Source organism: Lissotriton helveticus, chromosome 2_1, assembly GCF_964261635.1.
Source record: "Lissotriton helveticus chromosome 2_1, aLisHel1.1, whole genome shotgun sequence".
Classification (NCBI taxonomy): Eukaryota; Metazoa; Chordata; class Amphibia; order Caudata; family Salamandridae; genus Lissotriton; species Lissotriton helveticus.
The window spans coordinates 1,153,232,515-1,153,255,066 of record NC_136059.1 but is presented as its reverse complement, the minus strand read 5'-3'; the positions used below and the strand labels follow the sequence as shown (position 1 = coordinate 1,153,255,066).

The 22,552-nt window shown below is 46.5% G+C and overlaps 1 long non-coding RNA gene across 3 annotated transcripts in view; it reads left to right on the top strand.

Moving 5' to 3' along the window:
• The window catches only part of LOC144818513 (uncharacterized), a 65,149-nt gene that overhangs the window by 36,967 nt on the left and 5,630 nt on the right, over positions 1-22,552 (top strand). For all 3 annotated transcript variants that reach the window (XR_013607129.1, XR_013607128.1, XR_013607130.1), the window contains one exon: positions 9,399-9,571. This is a non-coding gene — a long non-coding RNA (uncharacterized LOC144818513). The remainder of the gene's footprint in view (positions 1-9,398; positions 9,572-22,552) is intronic.

The following is a 22,552-nucleotide window of genomic DNA, read 5'->3' as shown; positions in this document are numbered from 1 at the left end:
ATCTGTGGTGAGGATGGATAGTGCCCTTTGGTCAAATCCGTGCAGAGGTACGGCCTCACATATGTCTTCCTTGATTTGTTGGAATTCTGCCTGGGATGCTTCCGACCAGGTGAAGGCGGGTTTCTCTTTTAGTAGCTGATGCAAGTTGAGTGTTTTGGTGGCGAAATGAGGTACAAACTGTCTATAGAATTCCACCATACCTAGGAAGGAACGGACGTCGTCCTTGTTCCTGGGAGTGGGTGCGCCCTTTATGGCCTTTGCATTCGCCTGTTTGGGTGCGATTCCTTTGTCACTTATTTTTTGGCCCAGGTATGTGACCGATGATACTCCGAAGTTGCACTTGTCCCACTCTGCGGTGAGGCCATTTTGTCTTAGTATGCGCAGCACTGTGAAGAGTTTGGCGTCATGATCTGTTTTGGTTTGTCCCATGACTAGGATGTCGTCTTGGAAATACTGTACCCCTTCCGTGTCTCTGCATTGATTTTTGGAAGACAGCTGCAGCAGATGCGAGACCGAACAGCATCCGTCGGAATTGATAGCACCCAAATGGTGTAATGAACAAGGTTAGCTTCTTGCATGTTGGCTGTGGTGCGATCTGGTGATAAGCAGAGGTTAGGTCTATGGTGGAGAACCATTTGATGCCTTTAGTCATGGCCAACATTTCATTGATCTTGGGCAGCGGGAACTTATCCACCAAGATGTTTTTGTTGAGTTCTCGCTAGTCAATGCAGAGGCGTACCTTTCCGTTGGGGTTCCTGGCTACCACCAGGGGCGCCAGCAACTCTGCGCTCTTGATCGGCTCTATTACTCCGTTGTCTTCTAAGTGTTGCAGCTCTTGCTGTACTGCGTCTCTGGTCTGAAAGGGGATGTTCCGTACTTTGGGGCTCACCGGTTTGGCCCCCTCCTTGAGGCATATTTTGTGGGTGAATTTTGTCAACTTGCCGATTGTGCCTCCGAATACCGTCGGGAATTCAGTCTTCCACCAATCAGCTTTGTATGTCTGTGCAGGGCTCATCATTAGGACTTGAGTTGTTACTCCTGGGTTTAGTTGGATTCCTAGTTCTCCTTGATCCACCCATCCTAGGACTGAGGGTACTTTCTCTGCCACATAGAGCTTCCCTTCTGCCATGCGGCCTTTGAACTCAAATTGTAGGGGGTGGTACCCCACCATAGGAATGGGTTCTCCTGTGAAGGTAACTAAATGGATGTCTGAGACCAGCAGATGAGTGCCAATGGTCCGCGCGAAGTCTCTGTCCCAAATGCTACATTGTATGATGGTGTATGGTAAACAATGAGGCGACCATTGCAACTTGGACCCCCCTTATGGTGAGTTCCCACAGTGGTTTACGTGTCCTGGAGCAGTCTATGCCTAAGACTTGGTCATCTATGCACAGCACACTTTCATCGTCGTCTTCGCCTCCTCCCTCTTCTGTCTCTGAGTCTTGCCCCACATATCTGACTGACGTTTTCTTGTGTTTGCGCCTACAGACTTTTTCAAAGTGTCCCATGATCCCACAGTACGAACATTTGGCTCTGAAGGGTGGGCATCGTTTGTCGGTGGCTGTGTGTGTACTATTGCCGCATCTGTAGCAACTGTTCCTGTCCTCTACGTGGGGATTCTGGTGTGTGGCTGGCTTGGGCGGGAATTTCCTGGGCTGCCGAGAGTTTCCTGTGTACGGCTGCTTCCGCTCCTGTGGGGTAGCTTCTGTGACCTTGCTTACTGTGGCTTTCTGTGCATTTTCCTTTTTGGCCGCTTCTGTGCACTGCTTTGAGAGTTCCGCCTTTTTGACCATGGCCACTATCTCTTTGAGGGGCTCTTCTCCGCTGACCCATAACTTCTCTTGAATGAAAGTGTTCCCAGTATGCATGATGATCTGGTCCCTTATGAAGTCATCGTGGAGTCCCCCGAATTTGCAGGTGAACGCCAGTCTCTTTAATGCCGCTACGTAGTCATCTACCGATTCCCCTTCGATCTGTTTCCGTTGAAATAAGTTGAAGCGGTCTATCGTGATATACACCACTGGCTGATAATGGCCGTCCAGGTCCTCAATGGCATGTTGGAACACGTCTTCATTGTCTTGAAGTCTGGTCTTTTTTACCAAGTTCATGTACACTCTGATGCCTTCCGGACCCAAGTTGTGTAGTAAGATCTTCTTTTCCTTCTTGCTCGGGAAGACTTCGCCCCCTTCATCCTCTAATGCTGACAGGTAGTTCAGAAAGACGCCTTCCAATCTTCCCATTTCATGGCCGGTTCTACCGGTTTTGGTGGAAAGGGAACTGGGTTTGTGAGGGAGAAGAATTAGGCACCCATGGCTGCTTGCCTTCTTGGTGGTGCGTCGTCTGCCCTGGATGGGGGGCTCCCTGGCGTGCTTTGTTCTTGCGGGCCCTCTGCTCCTTCCTGAGCCACGAGGCCCTCTCCCGCTCCACCTAGTCCTCTGTGCGCCAGGTTGGGCGTCTAACAATTGCTTTGCGTACTTTTGGCTCCTGGACCGTTGAGTGCCTGGTCTAACTGCGACTGGGGTGGTGTGTTGCTGGATCACCCCAACACCCCTGATGCGTATGCCAGTCCCCGCTCCCTTCTGGCCAGTGCCGTAGTCCTCACCGCTGCGGGGCACCTCCTTCTCTATTAGGCGTTATGGCGCCTTCTCGTAGGTCTGTGTGGCTGCTTATGGTCAACAGGGTGGAGTCTTCTATGTCACCACAGCACCCCTTGACTTGTGGGCGTTACCGCTCCCACTCTTGCAGCGTGGTGCACAGTTGTTGCCCACTCTGCTGGGAAAAGGCACTGCTACGCTACTGTTTCGTGTCCTCTCCACCCGTCCTTGGGTGTGGGCTGGTGTCCTCTGTTGTCCCCTGCTCTGTGGGGAAAGGACTCTGCTGGGCCACATACCGTGTCCCCCCCACACGCCCTGGAGCATGGGAGAGGTCGCACTAGGTCCCCTGCAGCAACGCTGCTTATGTTGCAGATGTGGGGCGTTGCACACTCACTGTGCCTCTTCTCCTGTTCACTTGCGGGGCGCTGCACACTCACTGTGCCATTCTTCTAACTCACTGTTGGTGCGTGGTAGCTGGTTGCCCCGGTCTCCTATGGCACTGTTCTTCGTGCCCTCTCCGTGGCGGGGCCCTCTGTGAGGATGTGCCGGTCCGTGGTAGCCCCCCTGCCACGCTCTCCTCTGTGTCTGTCCCACAGCACTTGTTTTTCTCGCAACGTCCGGACCTCACAACGAGCGCGTCCGCCATCCCATCCTCTGCGCCAATTTGTAGAGAGGCGCATGGGGCAAAAATAAGGTGGACACGCTGTGGGCTGTGCAAAGTCAACGAGCAAAGGGCCAATTGAGCACGCACCTTACACTGGCGATGAGGGAGCCAAACTCACACTCCCGTGCACCAACTAGCATGACGCATGGCCCCGTCGCAGCCCCCCCCTGCAGCCAGCAACGCGCCATCGTAAAGCAAGCACACCGCCCCTCCCTGATCCAGAGGGCGAGGGTGAAAGCAGTCACTGCGGCGGACCCAGGGACATGTCCTGAATCACCCGGTAAGGCACGTCCCCTCGCTTCCACATTGAGACCAAAGCACTGCTGCTTCCATGCGCCAGTCCGCGCACACCGCTACAGAGGATGCCGCACACGTGGCCACAAGTGCATAGAGAGAAGGATCTCCTGGGGTGGCCAGGCCTGCACACGCGGCAATTTATTGCGCTGGCAGATACATAGGAGGACAAGACCAGGCTCAGCCACATATCCCACAGAGTGGCAGCAGCAAGCCCCTGGGGAATAAGCACAATGGACACAACAGCACCACTCCCCGTAGGGCGCAGCACAGAGCTGGCATTCACCTCACCCGACTGAGCCAGGACACAACAACCAGGGCAATATGGTAGATAACCCTGATGAGAACCAGGCACCTGTCCGCATCATCACACAGCATGCGCCCACGGGCGTGCTACCCCCCTTCAGCCAGGCAGCTGACCCCCCAACAGCAACCCCACAGTGGAAAACATGGCTGGGACCTCTGGAAAACTACTTTATAGCCACCAGGGAAACTGATGGGGTAGTCAAGCGATCACTCTTGCTCCACTACGCAGGGGAGGAGGTATACCTGTTATTTAAACATCTCCCAAATACAGATGGCCCAGCCGACTATGACGCAGCGGTGGCAGCGCTCGACGTGCATTTTGACCCTCAACTGAACCCAGACTATCAAAGGTTCAAGTTGCAACAAGCCAGACAAAGGCAAGGCAAATCAATTGATGCCTTCCACACAAGACTGAGGTAGCTAGCAATCACGGATCTTGTCGACAAAAGGGCTGCGGAAGAGTTCTGAGCCCAGCTCATCCAGAGAGTACACAGCAAGATACTATGCGGGCTCATATTAAGGCAGCCAAGTATACCCCTAAATGACATACTAGTCATGGCCAGGACACATGACCTGTCAGCGGCACGGGTTGACGAGATGTACCTTGCGCTGATGCGCACAACCGAAAAGAGCGCAAACATCAAAAAAGACCGAGCCGATTCCATCACAGCATGAGAAAAGGGGAGCAGGCCGCGAGACCGCCTGGCCCAGACCCAGAGAGGCCAGAGCAAATACTGTTTGAGGGAAGAACGTCCGCCACATGCGTGCCCTGCCCATGGGAAGACGTACACCAACTGCGGCATCCCTAACCACTTCGCATCCGGGTGCAGACGAAAAGGCCCGCGAAAAGACGGCAGAGGAGCCAGAACCATGCAAAAGCTCGTAAGACAGCTGTCAGGTGTTTCCCTTACGTCCTCCCAAGGGGGAAGGAAGAATGAGCGGGCTGAATACCGGGTAGATGACTCATCCACTGAGGACACCGAAGGAGAAACATACTTGGTATTGTTCATGCAGGCTCTTAAAAAACAGAAAGGGCCACAGGGATGTATGACATTACAACGCATGCTTTTACCACGCATGCCTTTACATCGCAGTTTTTACAACGCATGCTGTTACAACGCATAGCGTTAAAGGGTGCTGGATAGTGAATAGTTTAATTTACTATTCCAACTCCAGTCCCCGTGGATAGTAGGGAAGGTGTTGGATAGTAAATTACATCTATTCCCTATCCTAGAGCGCCCCCCAGCGCAATGCGTTGTAATGACATGCGTTGTAATAGTTGCGTCGTAAAGGCACTGCGTGGTAAAAGTTGCGTTGTAAAGGATGTTCCCCGGGCCACAGCCCACATGCACGGTAAAGATCGCCGGGTCGGAAGTGAGTGCAGTAATCAACACCGGTGTGTCGGTGAATGTCATGGGGATCCAACAATATAACCAACTGAGACCCAGGCCAGAACTTAAACCTTTCAAATGAAAAATATTCACATACGGAAGGGATTCATACCCACCGCTCCGCGGCAAAATGACCAAGAGGCCGACACCCTACTGAGCAGCCATGCTGCAGAAGACCTAGGATTGGTAATGTTTTCAATGAGTGTGCAGGCGATCCAAACCAAAGAGATACTAGGCCAGTTTGGAAGCCTGTTCCAAGGCCTAGGACGAATTAAGAAGGCCCCAGTCAAGTTGAACATTTACACGTCGATCACACCTACGGCACTACGACACAGTAGAGTTCCATTCCAGCTCAGACCGTTAGTGGAACAAGAGCTACAAAAGCTAGAAGACCTAGGAATCATCAAAAAGTATCTGGACCCACAATGTGGGTGTCCCCATGGTAATAGCTGAAAAGCCCCGATAGCCAGGGAAAATCAGGCTTTGCATAGACATGCACCGCCCAACAAGGAAGGCATCCAAGTGGAACCGCGGAAGTCCCAAGCGATCAAGGACCCACTGGCCCCTGTGACGGTATCTGAAGTATGAAGCTTCCTCTGGATGGCCACGTACTGTGGCTGATTCATCCCCGACCTAGCCACAATCGTGGAGCCACTCTGAAACCCGAGCAGACGCAATGTGGAAATGGGGAACTCTGGAAGAAGCAGCATTCCAGAAAATCAAGACCACCCTCCTCGACCAAACCAAATTGGTATATTTTGACCCTACCAAGCAGACGGAAATACTAGTCCACGCCAGCCCTGTAGGCCTCGGGGCAGTGCTAACCCAGGAACAGGAGCCAGGAAGATGGGCGGCCCTGGCAAACGCCAGCAACACGCTCTCACCCACAGAGAAGCGCTATGCGCAAATCAAGAGGGAAACCCTGGCCATCCGCTGGGCGTGCCGTCATTTTTATTTATACGTCTGCGGTCAGCCATTTAAGGTTATTACAAATCACCAGCCATTTGTGCCACTATTCAGAGGGTCAGCACCACACACACCATCGAGGATTGAGCGATGGGCCATTGGACGCCAGCAATACAAAATGGAAGTAGTTTACCGACCAGGCGCCAAGAATCCCGCCGACTTCCTTCTCGAGACATCCGGCCCAACAAGGTGATCAAGGAGAAGAATCGGACGTTGAGGCACTCGAAGGCCACCTGAACATAACAACCATCAGGTGCCCAAAAGCTCTGATGTTAGAAGACGTTGCCACTGCCGTAGAGGGGGATCCCGTAATCACCAATGTGTGCGCAGCTCTCCGAGGAGGACACTGGCACCAGTTCTTGCAATCTGCCTACGGCTGGGCCGGGCCTGAGAAAGAGTGCTTCAAGTAGATGTGAAGGATCAGGAATGAGCTAAGTATAACCCAAGGGGGATTCTGCTAACAGGATCCTGAATCATTATACCAAAAGCCCTACAACACCAGCCAACCCAACTGGCTCATGGTGAACACCAAGGAATTGAGAAGCAGAAGGCCCGGATGCGAGAAAAAGTGTGGTTTCCAGTGCTCGAGGCCCAGGTGGAAGAACCCGTGAGAAGATGTGCAGCCTGCCAGCTAACCTGCGCATCGGAAAGACTGGCACTCGTTCAGACGGAAGAGCATGGAAAGGCCCCTTGGGAGAAAGTGAGCATCGATTTTGGGAGTTTTCCCGATGGTCGGACGACTGTGGTCCTAATCGACAGCTACTCCAAATACCCCCTGGTAGAAGTCATCAGCTCCACCGCATTCTCCCGGGTTGCCCCACTTCTCAAGAAGACCTTTGCAATGTTCGGGTGCCCAGAAGAGATCAAGAGTGACAATGGGCCTCCGTTCCAAGGGAACGAATTCCATGAATTCATGCAGCATCACGGCAGACAACATTGCCGCATCACCCCACAATGGCCACTAGCCAATGGGGAGATTGAGAGGTTCATGAGAACCCTCAATAAAACCCTGTGAATTTCCGTGGATGAAAATGCAGACCCTGAGCTGCACCTGCAGCTGTTCCTCCGGGAGTATAGAAGCACCCCCCACAGCGCCACCCGCCTCACACGGTGGCCGCTGATGTTCAACGGAAAATGCAGTGACACTCTCCCTGTCTACCCAGGGTGGACACCGCCACCATACAGTAAGGAAGACGTCCTCGAGCGGAGGGAAAAACAGAATCATGCCGCTAGCTGGACCAGGAGGGCGATGCCCCAGAAAGTGCAAAGAGGGGACAGGGTGATAATGAAAGATAAAGACCAGGGGAAAAGTTCTGAGCCAGGCTACTGGACAGTGATCGGTGTCAAGGGAACCATGATAACCATTGAGAAGGAAGGAGAGAAGTTGATCCAAAACATCTCCTGGTTCAAACAAATGAACCGTCCTCCAGTATGGAAGCTGACAGCGCCCAAGACACGGGAGAACAGCGGAACAGATCAAGAGGAACCCCATGTGAGCAACATGCCGTAAACGCCCTCTGTGGCACCCAGGGAAACAGGCCGGGAAGCGGAAGCAACAACACCAGAGGCCCCGGAGGTAATAACAACAGCATCTGGACCACCGAAGTCCCCATCTGCTGCACGGGTTGGTCACCCCAGATACAGACTCAGAGCGAACCCCAGACGAAGCTCCTGCCTGAAGGACTTTGCATGCCAAATAGGGAGATGGCGGACTCGCAGCAAAAGAGACTGAGTTGGGATGGGATGTAATGAGTTAGCCATCCAGCATATTTTACCGGCGGAAGCTGGATATGTCACACCCATGTGCTCACGCCTACGGGCAGAGCGTGCATAGTAAAAGAAAGAGGGCGTGACAGCTCGAGGTCAGTCGGCACCCATCTGTATAACTGTGTGGTGTCTCCTTATTTACATGCACGTGCCTGTGTCAACGCGCACAGGGCAAATTGAGCACGCACCCTACAATAATGAGTTCCAGCATTTAACAAAGATATTAGAAATCAGGTCTGCCTTAAACTCTAATAGGTACAAGCCAACTGCTAGAACACACTGCAGATACCTGAGTGAGTAAACTCCTGTTAAATCCCATCACATCCCAGGCCCAGATTCCCCTACAAGGTAAGAGCTTAAGGGCTTATTTACATGCCCCTTGCACCGCCGGTGCGTCACTTTTCCCCATATTGAAAGTGACGCACGGGCGGCGCAAGGGGTTTGTAAATAAACCCCTTAGAGTTTATCCCAACATTAAAACACCACTACTTATCCCCTCACATCATATAAACACAGTCCCACCTTGCTTCTCGCATTAATAGTGGGTTTGTAAAAGGTACATCATGGCAGACACCCCACTTTTATGCCTCGAGTATACCTGACCAAACAGTTTCAATAAAGTTCAGTTGTGTAAGATATGCACGCATGCGTAGAACACATATAGGTATTCAGGACATGCTTATTTTAAATAAACACTCCTGAGTTGTGGCCACCAGTGTCAGATATTTCATACCGTGGCATACTTTTGTGTTTGTTAGGCATGGAATGAGTTCCTATATGTTTTCAAGAAAATATATGCCAGTGTTCATTGTTGGAGTGGGCAAAAAGTGCATGACTGCTCTTGCATATGTGTCCTTGGATCCGATTGGCATGTGTGCGGGTCTTGAGTGTGACCACATTTTTTATGCAGAACGCACTTGTCGTTTGTGATGTTATATTTTTGCTTTGTCCAGAGTGTGTATGATTATTTTTTTGCGTTCCATGGTCTTATAATAGTGTAACTTATTAAAACATGTATGAGACACTTATTTTCGGATGATTATTTGGGAGACGTTTCCAACAACTGTCAACACTTTGTGAATTGCACACAAGTAAATCAGTAGTACTGCAGTGGCTTTAGTCCATGTATTTAATTCTGGTTATTCAGACACAACTGGTGTTTCAAAATCAGAGTGAACATTGTGGACCCTTTCAGTGATATGGCGCAAATAACTGTTAAAGTACCCATGATGCCCCACTTTCCTTGTCCCAGTGACGACATAGATGTGCTGAAACGTTGTTCATAGTAGTAGACGGCTTCTTCTGGTGGACTTTACATTTTTGTGATGCTTTAAAAAGAATAACAGAACATATAGTTTAAATAGTCTTGTTTTTATGCTGACTGCTATTCTTCTGTGTTTTTTGTGGGTTCGACAGCTGACAAGGGAGGTGTCAAGAAGGGGGCATGCAATACTAGCCCCAACCGCTGCTACAGAGGACCTGTGCCAGACGAACAGATCATCTGCTTATCAACTTTAACTCTTCAAACCATTTCCTAGTGGGGTACTATTTCCTTCTTCATCATCTTATCGTGTGTCATCTTTCCGCGCGTAAGTAATACATTAATAATATATGTTTATAAAAGTAGCACCGATACCTTAAAAATATGTTGTGAAAATATATTTTAACACAATAGAAGTTGTTGATTGAACTGGGGTTACATTTTTTCAAGGCCAATTATTCGGGCGATTTTAATAAATGTATTGCAAAATAAAAGGAATTATGTATTACATATGTATTAATTACAGAGTTAGGATCAGTACTTGCATACATGTAACATATTTTCTATCAAGAAATTAATAATAATAAAATTAAAATAATTACAAAAACAAAATAACGAAACAAATGTTAGACTTTGAGTAAGCATTAGGGTTAAGTTAAGAGTTTCTTAATGTATGGAAAATAATGTATACCCAAAAATTTAATTAATATATCATTAATTACATTGTTACATACATCTGAAGGTAAAACATATGTTTGTGTTGGAGACAAAAAAACAACTCTGAAATCACTTAAAAATATTATATTACAAGAAAATATTAAACAAAGGCAAGGGTTACAAAGGTAGGGCTAGCAAAAAGGGTTCCTTTATTTCAAATGATTTATTAAAAAAGACTTTCAAGTCAAGCATGGTGAAACTAATAGCTAGAAATGCTGCAATTACTTACCGGTAATAGCATAACCATTCTCTCGCCGTGATGAACTTGTTGAGGCCACTGTGTCTCCAATCACAACCCTTTCCCACAGATAAAAATCCCTTGCCCCTCTTTACTTCCTGTTCCGTACCAAGCCCATACACCACACAGAAGCACTGGCTGAAAAAGCCCGGAGGGAGCGCCTGCGTCATCACGGCGAGAGAAGGACTCAGAGTAATGCTATTACCTGTAAGTAATTGCAGCATTACCCCTTCTCCCTCTCGCCGTGATGACTCACTTATTGAGATGTATCCAAGCCAATAAGCAGGCCGGGACAACCGCACAGAAAAGCACACACAAGCTTAAACTGTGTACAACACGAAAATCAGCACTGTGAAAGCCAACCAATCTAGAACCCCCGGATCTTGGACCACCAGAGAACAAGACACACAGGCAGAAGGACCTGCCCAAGCGGCAGCCCGCTAGAGGTTCTGCAAAGAAGCACCCCGAAACGCAGCCAAGAAAGCAGACATGCACCCAGTAGACCTCCTGTGGAACCCCAGAGAAGAATACAGACCAAACTGCTTAAGTGCCAGCCGAAACACAGACTTGATCCACCAGCTGAAGGCCGGAATCAAAAGTGTAACCCCCTACTAGCGGTACCAAATGTCTCAAACAAGGGGGAGGAGACCTAGAATGCCTTCACTCATTCCAGGCAGAGCAAGACCGCCCTCCGCACAACAAGAAAATGAAGAGTTACCTCCTCAGAAGACAGGAAAGAACAAATCCTGGGGAAGAAGACATCCCTTCGAGCATAAATCCTGGAACCAACCACAGCTGAATCATGTCCATGAACACCCGAAAGTCAGGAGACCAACAAGACAGAGAGCACAGTGCCCCAAGGCGGCAGGCTGAAGTTACGGCCACCAGAAAAACACCTCAAAGGACAAAAGACATAACCCCACCAAAGACAAGGGCTCAGCGGAGGATTCCGTAATGCCAGCAATACCAACTGCAGAACCCAGGAAGGACACACAACTGGTGGGACAGGACCAAAAGGTAGAAAATCCTGGAAAGAACCAGGAGACCAGACCCTCGGTGGCCAAGAGACCACTCCAAGGGGATCGGAATGCCTTCACCCCTGACCCTGAAGAGGGGAAGGGCTAAGACCTAACAGAAAGCCATCCTGGAGAAACCCCAAAATCCCTGGAAGTAGAAACAGAATGAAGAATCAAACATGGCCTAACACCCCAGGCCTGAAATGTCATCCAGTGTTGAGCAGAAGAAGACATAGTCGACAAACGTCTAGACGACCGCACACAAGAAGACACAGAAGCTGAGAGACCCAGTAACCTTAAACCTCCCCTCACAAACTCCAAGCCGATAGCACAAGGTGCGCCAATAACTGAACCAGGAGACAAGGAAACTACAGGTAGATGGGCCCAAAGGGAGCTCCCAGTCTCACCTCCAACTCTACCAGTGGAGGATACAGAGAGCACAGGGCCATACTGGAGATAATCGAGCAGCCAGAGCCCCCAACCAAAGTACTCCAACCAGCAAGTACTGGATCAAGGAAATGGAGGGAAAGCACACATCAGGCCCCCAACCAAGGACATGACAGGCCATAGTTTCTACCCTCAAACGGCAGATAAAGAAAGGACGACAGGACAGCCATAACCGGCTCCTAGTCCTGCAACCAGAGGGTAGTCGGGCCATGAAAGCAGAGGAGGAGGCAACAGACACAACTTAAGACATCTGCCGACACAACAGCCAGGCACTCGGTCTAGTGTGCCACATGTACTAGGACAACTGACACACTTGACCCCTTACTCCTGGCCTCTGCCAAAGCCCCAAAATCCTTTACTAAGGATCGAGCAGACAAGGCCCCATATGAGGCAGCCCGAGCAATGATTAAGATGTGGTGACTGACTGCAGCAGTCCACCATCCCCCTGGTGATCCACATGATCCGAAACTTCCCAAGAACTAAAGATCTCCTCAAGTAGGCTTAGCAAATTGCAGAAAGAGACTCCTAGCAGCCCCCTCCATTGGAGGCCGGGCTATGCCCAGAATGACTCTAATTTCAGCTAGGACCGCCAGATCATCCATGGAAATGAACTTCCCACCAGGCACCACATGTCCCACAGCGGAAGTGACAGAATCCGGATCATCATCCAACCAGACTGACGCACAATTAGCCAAATGCGTGGCAGACAAGGCTGGAGCAACTGCAGCCACAATCATTGCCTGGACTTCAACAGCAGACAGGGAAACCCACACCCCCGACGGGACACCACCACCTCAGACTGAAATATCTGGCCACCTTCACTCTCCGAGTCTGACTCAGGAGAGCATGGGCGACTCCTCTTCGAATTTCCCAAAGAAACAGCCCCTCACGTGATACCATAGGCCGACCCCACAAACTGCAGAAACCACAGATGACAGGGGTGAACAGGAATAACGAGACATGCATTCTGAAGACCGACCGTCACCACAAAGACTCCTGGAGATACCAGCAGAATGAGCTGCAGGAAGGAAGGACAGCATGTGGAAAGGTGGATGCCACCCATTCATTGATGTGCCTAAAATCATACACCGCCCTGAAAGTGTGTGAATCCAGTATGACCTTTAGAAGGCCCTGAAGCACAGTACACCTGTAGCAAACAGACAACAGCAGAATAGCAGGGCACAAAAGAAGCCCATAAACAAGGTGAGGGCCAAAGATATCCACCAGTGCAGGTTCAACCCTGTAAATCACAGAGTGAGAGCGTAAGACCACTAACACCAGGTCCCAACACAGTAACCATGGAAAAGGGTGTCCCCAGCGAATATCCTACAGACCTGACCGGCTTGTCAAAGCTGCCACTGAAACAAACAGTAGAAAAGTCACAGACACAGCATTATTCCCCCGTACCAGTACACACATCAAGCAGCAAAATTAGATGAAAGTACATAAATCCGAGGTACAATACGTATACCAAACACTAATGGAGCATGCAAGTAAAAAACTGAAATTCACAGAAATGAATGAATTGACATAAAATCTGAGGGAAGCCCGAGCCCCTGCAAACCATCACGAGCGATTTGCATAAGGCTTATGGAAATATGGGCCAGAAGTCATCAGAGGTGCAAGGGTATGCATGAACCCCAATCAATAATCCAAATATAAAAATGTGGACAACGTCAACATTACTGAGTGCGCCTCAATCCCCTCGCAGGACTGGAAATCCAGACCTTAAGGCAACGCCGAGCCACAGACAGGAGCTTGCACCATTGAGCCAAGGTCCAGGCTGCTTGGTTGTCTTCAAATACACCATGAGTTCTACAATAGTGCAAACTACTCCACACGTACCGACAATGGCGTATACAATAGGTGCACAGCTGTCCGGAGGATGCCAAAATCACTCTCTGAATTCCACTGTGATGCAAGCAGGAACCTCCTCAGGCCTCGCAGCAGTAATACAACCAACTGTTGACGAGGTGAAGGGAGATGGCCATGCAGGGAGATCAGTTTCTGGCACCACAGATCCTAGTGCACCATGATAAGGGACAGACTTGCGTGAGGTATGAAGACTTAGAGAACCTCCACACAGCCTAAGTACCCCCCAAAACCCTGCCGAATAGCGACCACAGTTGCAGCAGAGTGGTAACAGGGACTCCCAAAAATGAGGACAAACCCAAGCTCCACACAAACTAGGTGGGGGGGGGAGGGTGCCAAGATCAAGAGCAACTGCAACTACTTGACACAAAGCACATCATATACTAGAGAACACACGCAGGTGCATTTGTACATCACGTCGAGGTAGTGTACCCTCCCTGCACAACACAGGCTGAACAACCGGGTGCGGAAGAGCACCACAACCCCAGCACCCCAGACATACCTACCCCGGCCGGAGGAAGGCACCGCATACCAATTCTAGAAGGGAAAGATCCATCTACAGAAATTGTCAAAGGTCCTTGTCGAGACAAAGAAGCAGAGTTCAGGAGGAGCTGGCCATCACAATTTATGGACCATCCCTGAAACAGTTTGCACCTTGATTGGAACAGGATGTGATGGCATTGAGAGACGGACCGTAGGCATCTTCTCAAAAGGTAATGGGTATAACATTTGGAAAGGTACTCATACTTGCCCTGCTCAAAGACAGAAAACCTGAGATATGAAGGACAGGGTGTGTACAACTTTTTTTTTATCTAGGGATATCTGAATACACAAAGGTACATGCAGAGCGTGGTCAAAGCTCAAGCTCTGACTTCATCCAACTTCTCTTGTGCATTGCAGATGGCTGTGTACAGTGGGCTAAATCCACACATACCCTCTACCCCTGATGCACACAGCCCCAGGTCAGTGGATTTTGTCCTCATTGGGCACTTAGCATATAGGTTGTCCAAAAGTTAACCCTTGCACTCAAATCCAAGAACACAGGGTGGATGACGTGCCTGTGCTCAATCAACACTGGGCTATGTTCAGATGCAATCTAGTACATTGCCGTGGTGGAAGCCAGACCCTGTGCTGAAGTCCCTCTGCGCAAGGGCAAAGGCCATGCATGGTGGGTTATGTCCAGGCAGCAATCAAAAACTCACTGAAAACAAAATTGTTAGGGTTAGTTGCGATTATCCAAACTTTAAGTGTAATGAAAATCGAGATTTTACTGAAGATTACAGGGCTTGGATTATGTGTAATCCTTTTAAAGACTTCCCAACACAAGCAGTAGTAGAACCAGAGCAACAGCACAGTACAACACTTAACAGCATTTTTGTCTTCTTGGAATTTAGCCCCTTTAATGCTGCCTTTTGAAAATAACAATTCCATCATCTCTTTCCAAACTCAAGAACTTGAATAACAAATCTGAAAATCAGTCCCTTCTCATAAACTTAGGCCATCTTGAACAACTGTGAAGCTGCAGACTTTCAAACTTCTTCTTATCCTAAAAATGATAAAACATATTAAACAAATTAACTTCCTACTTACAAGAAAAAACGAGTAGACGAACAGAGAATGAAGATCAAATCATGTATCATACCCATACTACAGATTTCACCTCTAGTTTGTCTAGTTTGGGAAATAAGGTGAGATAATCCAAGCCGCTTTAAGCTTGGAAAAACGCAATTCTATGTGTAGACCAACGACTCTAATTATATGCAAGGTCAAATCCCTTGCCCCACACATTCAGATGCATGTATAATTGGTTTTAAATAAAACTTTGCAAACATAGACTCATTCGACCAATTTAAAAATATTTTTCCAATGTCCACCCAATATAAGGGCCGTATATGCCGTTGTGCATTTGATGAATGAGCACCAAACACGTCCACACTTTTCAGTTTTACCTCTCTCATTCTCCTCTCATGCTCTTTGATACATATAATTGCACACAGTCTAGATTGAAACGTGGACATTTGAGAATCCTTGACATTGTTTTAGTCCTCTTAGTTATATTACATACTACCCTTTCAGGTGGTAGAATCTATTAGAAAGCTCCAACGCCTCAACATCAGAAATGCTCCTAAATGAAACCAAACACAACAGAATTGCTAATTTCCATTACTGGGCCATTCCTTGAAAACACGCAACACTACATTTTGGTTTTGGAGGTCTCTTAAAAAAAATACTTCACATTATCTTACATACAAAATCATATTTCCTACTGAAAAAACATCCACCAAAATATGTCCTGCAACAATCGTCTACCTATATTCATTAAACGTTAAACAATTCAAACCTCTACTGAAGGGCTCAGCCCAAAAAAAAATCACAACATTAACCACGGGTGTTCCCAAGTGATCAAAACACCAAGTACTCCACGTTTTTTAAGTTGAACAGTACCTCTTTCTAGTTCCAACTGCGCAAGCTTCTTTGACCAAAACTGAAGCTTTTCTAAAAAGACCCCTGATTCCCCAGAAGTCCTTACAATTGTCCACTTATCTAACTGAAGCTGTCCTGCCTGAACTAACTCATGTATCTCCCCCTGTGAGTTGCTCAATAGGGTCGGAAGTATTGGAAGTATCAATGGGATTTCAACAAACATTTGCATCACCCTTAGAAACTAGGGGTGGGTGGACCTCCAAGGAGTTACGCAAAAACTTTGCGAGATTCTACAGGGTTCTGCCAATGGGTCGAAAATATGCATGTCATGCTTCTCGCGCTGCAATTTAATACCAGTAGCGCAAACGGCGCAGAAATATGAGCGCCAATGGCACCATGCGGTGCGCAAGAGCACGCTGCTATTCATGTTGATTTTAACGCCCCTCGTGTAGAAAATCTACTCGAGCATACGCAAATCTACTCAAGAAGCAGCCCTCTGACCACGACTGCTCGCAACCGCCCACATTAGAAAATGGTGCTAGAGATGCCAAATCTTGCTCGCACTTGCATTTCTTGAGCCTCGCAGGAAAGAATTCTGCCTCGCTGCGATTGGCAGAATTTGTCCAGAACACAACTTTACAAGAGTAATGCAGAGTCGCCAATTTCTGCCAATTCTGCTGGCACACGCTTTGCTTTGTAGCAATATGGCCGTCTGTTGAATAAAGTTGTTTTGTTGAGGCTATATCATCCTATTTTAAACTCACAACATTTTTGTTTATGTTGCACTGAGTTCTTTTTCACAACTTCTCAACCATCAAAGATTGGCTATCTGAAGGCGGTCCATACTCAATGGTGGACCAAATCCAAGACTATCAACCTATCTGGTGGCTGTAAGTCCCTGTGATCAAGGGATCAGCCTACTTTTAAACTGGATGGCCAGATGATGTGACTGATCACACAAGTCAGTACAGTACAAAATGCTTTATTCGGTATATAAATATATGACCATGTAGCAACAAAATTTACAGACATAAAACATAACATTACGTGTGCAAAATAAATCCAAGATGGGGAAAAAAAAGTATTTAGCCCAACGAAATCAACATCAAATCCTAAGTCATCAGATGCCAAGTACAGACAAGTAGTACTCCTTCTTAGGCAAAATACACATAGTCGAGTACGATTTCCCTTTATAATGCATGTGCAAAGTTCGCAATAAAGTGTCATATGCTAACAATCAATAAGAGTAGTACAAAATTGATCAATAAAGATAAAACATACTGTACAATTTCTAAAGACATATGTGCAAAACTGGCAATAATAAAGTGCGATTTTCATCTTTCGATACATGTGCAAACCTTGCGGAGATAAAGTGCATATAGATTTCAGACGCAGATTTAAGATTCACAGTATCGCTTGTGCATCATCATTAATAACCTTAGAACACATAATAGGGCCAAAAATAGTTGTCATCTTTCCCACTTACAATAGCATAAGGTCTATGTGTACTACATATTCATACAATAATCGATTTCCATGCAAGTATGCATTGTAAAATATATGTGGCCACATAAAAACATACATCTGGGCTCTCTAGGTTAAACATTGTCTGCATTGCTGCCTTAGTGCATCGTACCTTACTTTTTTTTAAAATATGGGTTTTAAATAAAATTTCCTGAAAGAAGTATAACATTTGCAAAACACACAAGTCTTTTTGATGGCAATCCACTATTAGATGGTATGGATTTTGTAAACCATTTTTGAGTATATTTGGTGTCTGTTGTGTGATCCGTCTTTCTATGAATTAGTAGTTGGTTTTTGTTGCATGGCTATTCAGAGGTGATTTGGGTACTTTCTGGATTCTTTGGGCTCTATAGATAGTCTAGCCAGAAAATTTGGCTAAGAGACCCCCTGTGTTCTCTTTCGTTGATCATATGTCGTAGCTGGGGATTCGTACCTGGCTAGGGTCTTTAAACTGTGTATCCCTTTCACCCTCTCACCACTGTTTGTTATTAGAATACATAGCCTGACATTTGACTCTGTCTTTGAAGCACAGCAAATGTGACAAGATACATACAGAACTTAGGGGCATCTTTACTTATTGCTTGCACTTTCATGACCCCCCAAAAATTGGGTCACGGCCCACTGGTGGGTTGCGACCCTCGGTTTAGGAAACAATGTATATGCCTCTAACCATGATCAGTCAATATCATTATAATACACCATCACCAATTTTTTAGTATAGGTATGTATCATGGAGGGCCAGGACACAAAGATACTAAGTGGTAAAAAGTGAAGGTGTGAAATGCTTGTTTGTCTCTGTGTTTACAGGCAGGGAACAAGCATATTCAGCTTAGTTCTAACCCCACCACAAAAGGAACTGTCTAGCCCAAAACACTCTGTCACCTGATTAGGATCCAAAGCTACCTCACCTGCCTTGACCTGGAATGCATTTACCAGAGTAGCTAGATGCAGGTATGCTACGGGCCTTGGCCACCAATGTTGTTTTGTCCTCAAACCAAAGAAACTCAACATATTGGTGGTCTAAGGTTGAGCAAAATAGACCCATGAAGGTGTCCAGTAGGTAGGCCATGAACCTCCCTTCCAGCATTTTGGGAGTAGTGAGCCCCCCTACCTGTGTAGTGCAATGCTGCCCATCCCTTGGGATTGCAAGGAATTATCTAATGGTGCATCCCTGTTGAGAAGTTTGGGATGTGTTAATGGAGATTGGGTCCAACTACCTCAACCTAAGGGATTTTCTCTCAATAGGAAATGAATGGTAAGGTCAATGGTAGGACAACTGATTACTAGGGCCAGAAAAGAAGGGGCATTAGCAGGGAGTTGAGTGCCCATCTAGGGACAAAGGGCACAAAATGATATGCATAAATGGGGGAAAACACTTCCAGAAGCATTAGAAAGAATGCTAATTTTCTCAGTGTGTCTGCTTGCCTCAAGCATTCTCGTGACCCATCTGGATTGAAGGGTCCAGGCTCAGTGCCCTTAAGCCTCAAGAAACTGGAAAACCATGTTACAGTTTGCTCTAAATATGTTGATAAAATAATCCATTATCTCCCAACATAGTTGGAAACTCTTACGGTTTCATGGAATAACATTACTTGGAAACCATATCACCTAAAATGTTTAATGGAAATTTACAAGATGAATGGCATTGACCATTTCATAGAAAACAATTCAAAGAGTGTCTTTTTTTCGAAATTGGCTCTTTAATGGCTAGTTTTTTAAGGTGTAAAATTGTTGGTTGTAGATCTTACTATCAAAAACTTTTTAGATGGAGGTATTTATTCAGTACTTCAGGGGACATTAATTTGATTTATAACTTTTACATTTTTCAAACAATTACTTTGGATCCTTTTATTTCACTGACCCCTTACCACCCCTAAACACCATCTTTCCCTGATCTCCTAACAACCCGAAAACACCATCCATCCCTGCCCCTTAAAGACCCCTCACCATATCTGAACTCCACCCATTCCCTACCCACAACCTCCACTCACCCCTAGCCCCAATAGCCCTACAGCTAAACACCACCCCTCCCTGAACCCTAAAAACCCCTTGCTCCACTAATATTGCACCCATCCCTGGCTCCTAAACTCCACCATCCCGAACCCAAAACCCCATTGCTATCCCTAAACTCCACCCATTTCTGAGCTCTAAAATCCCTTTCTACACCTAATTCCATACATCCCAGAACCATCAAAACCCCTCACCACCCCATAACTCTAAACATTCCAGAACCCTAAAAAAACTCACTGCCCCTAAAAACCACCCATCACTAAACCCCCAAAAATCCTTTCTACATGTAAACTCCTCTCGTCCTCAAACCCTTTACCACTCTAAACCCCACTCATTCTCGAACTCCAGAAAACATACACTCTGCCCACTCTTGACCTCTAATACCCCCCTCATCACACTAAACTCCGCCCATTCCTGAACCCTAAACACCCTTCACCACCCCTAAACTCTAAACATCACTGAACCTTAAATGCCTTACCATCCCTTAACTGTGCCCTCTGTAAACCCTAAATACTTCTCAATATCCCTGCAATCCACCCATCTTTGAACCCTAAGAAAACCCTCATCACACCTTATCTTCACTCATTTGTGAACCCTAGAAAAATCCCTCACCACCCCTGAACTCCATCAATTTCTTATTCCTAAAGAACCCTCACCATCCCAAAACTCTACCCATCCTGGAACCTAGAACCCATCTCTATCCATAAACTCCACCCAGTTCTGAGCTCTAGAAAACCCATTTTATACCTAAACCCCATCCATGAACCTTAAAACCACTAACTACCCCTAAACTCCAAACATCCATAAACCCTAAAAAACCCTCACTGCCCCTAAAAACCATCCATCCCTGAACCCCAAAAACTATTTTCTACATTTAAACTCCACCCATCATTGAACCCTTACAACCCCGCCCCTCTATGCTCCACCCATTCCTGAACCTCAGAAAACCTTCTATCCATACAATTCACCCACCCCTGACTCTGATATCCTTCACCTCACCTAACTCCCCCAGTCCTGAACCCTAAACACCATTCACCACCCCTAAACTCTAGCCATCACTGAACCTTAAAAACCTTACCATCCCTAAACTCCACTCATCTGTGAACCCTAAAAACCCCTTACCAGCCCTAAATGTCACCCAGCCCTGAACCCAAAAAACATTGAATGCCACTGAATTCCTCCCAAGTTTGAACTAATTTTGGATTTTCCTTAAAATTATCTTTGCTTTAAAATGTTTCTTTAAATTTTATGATTTATTTATATTTCTTTAAAATGTTGTTGTCCATGATTTGGTTTCCTCCAGTGTGATTTTAAAGTTTTTGTTTTTCCATTAATTCACATACATCACATAGAAGATATGCAGCAAAAAGGTGGGATGGCATTCAGAGATGAGCAGCAGCAAAACAAAAGAATGATACACCAGTAGCAGCTAAATGAGGAGTAGCAAATAAACAGCAAAACACATAAAAGGCAATGACTTGTTTATCTCCCTCAATCTCCGCAAACACTCGGTGTGATTTTAAAGTAAAAGAACCACAGTGAAATTGATCAATCTAGGGAAATACTGCAGGTCGAGAATGACAATTGTGGTTCCTGGCCTGCCACAGTTCAGTGCTTCTAATGGTGCTTACTGGTTTTTTTTTAAAGCACACACAGTGATTGCAAACATTGAAAGATACTTTTTTTCGGAGGGCCTTTCATGTTAGTTACTCTTTGGGATCATTGAGACTCATCACTGCTCGTTGCAATTTTTTGTTCAATATTGGTGATAGCAATGAAGCATTTCTACTGAAATGGACCTGTTGATACTCATTACTTCCTGAGACTTCTACTGATGTCCATTATTATTGGTGAGCCATTGATGCTCATTTCTGACATACTTTTTTGCCTGGAGCCATTGATGAGCCAACAAGATGTGAGCAAGATTTCTAAGGGCATAAGTCCTTCCTCACCCTTTGACCAAAGCAGAGTGGTGTATGTACTTTTGCACCATCACCATCAGCTGATGGCTGTGAGCCCTCTGACGCTACATTCTTATTGCTTTGCCCCTAATTGTGCCACACCTCATAACTTGGTACATCCTATCCTGCCACACCCACCACCTTCCCTCCCCCACATTTTGGGACATGCTTACCAGTCAGGTGAAAGGGAGAGAGCAGAAATGCTCCATAATGACAAATCTATGCAGCATTTCTGTTCTCTGATTGCACTCGCACACTGTGTGCTGCCTAGCGCCAACACAGGCACCCTTGCATCATGGTGCAAGGGTGGATGTGTTACATGCAGTATTGTTTTTATGTAAGAAGGCACACCTTCTTGTACAAAAATAATTCTTAAAGGCATTTTCCTCTTTCTAGGTGTGCCGAACAATGCATCACATGTGGAAAGAGGAAATAATGAGGAGAAATAACATTTCTCCTCGTTATGCCTCACTGGGGAAGGCATAGCATTTTGATGCATTCACAGGGTTATTAGCTTTAGTAAATCTGGTAATGCACAAAGCTCTGTGGGTGGATGCATGGGAACTCCCATGCTCCATCCATGGAACAACCCCCAAATTGAAATGTAACGTAAAGCAGCATTGCGATACATTTCTTTACAAAGCCACGCAAGGTTGCACAAATCACCCCTTGCGAGGCTTTGTAAATATAACTGAAGGCGTGGGCAATGTAAGGACAACTCAAAGGCTTCGTAAGTCTGAGCCTTTGGCTTATCTGACAAAATGTTTACTGCATTGTAGGAGGTTTGGATCTAAAGCTCTTAAAATTCATTAAAAAAATATTTTTGAACAAAACTTTAAATTAAGAGGGACAATAGTTTCTCCAAAAAGAGAAACTCATTTGTTAAGTTAAAAAAAGTAACCGTAATTCTCAAGACCACCATGCACTTTTTTGTAACCTTCTACATTATTTCACTTGTACGATACCACATTACATCCCTAAGATATCAATCCTACTGATACATGGATGATGTCACACTGTACAAAGGAAAACAATGTAACATCCGCATACATTATCAAAACTAAAATGATACAGTTGTATGTCAGGACAATTTAATGACA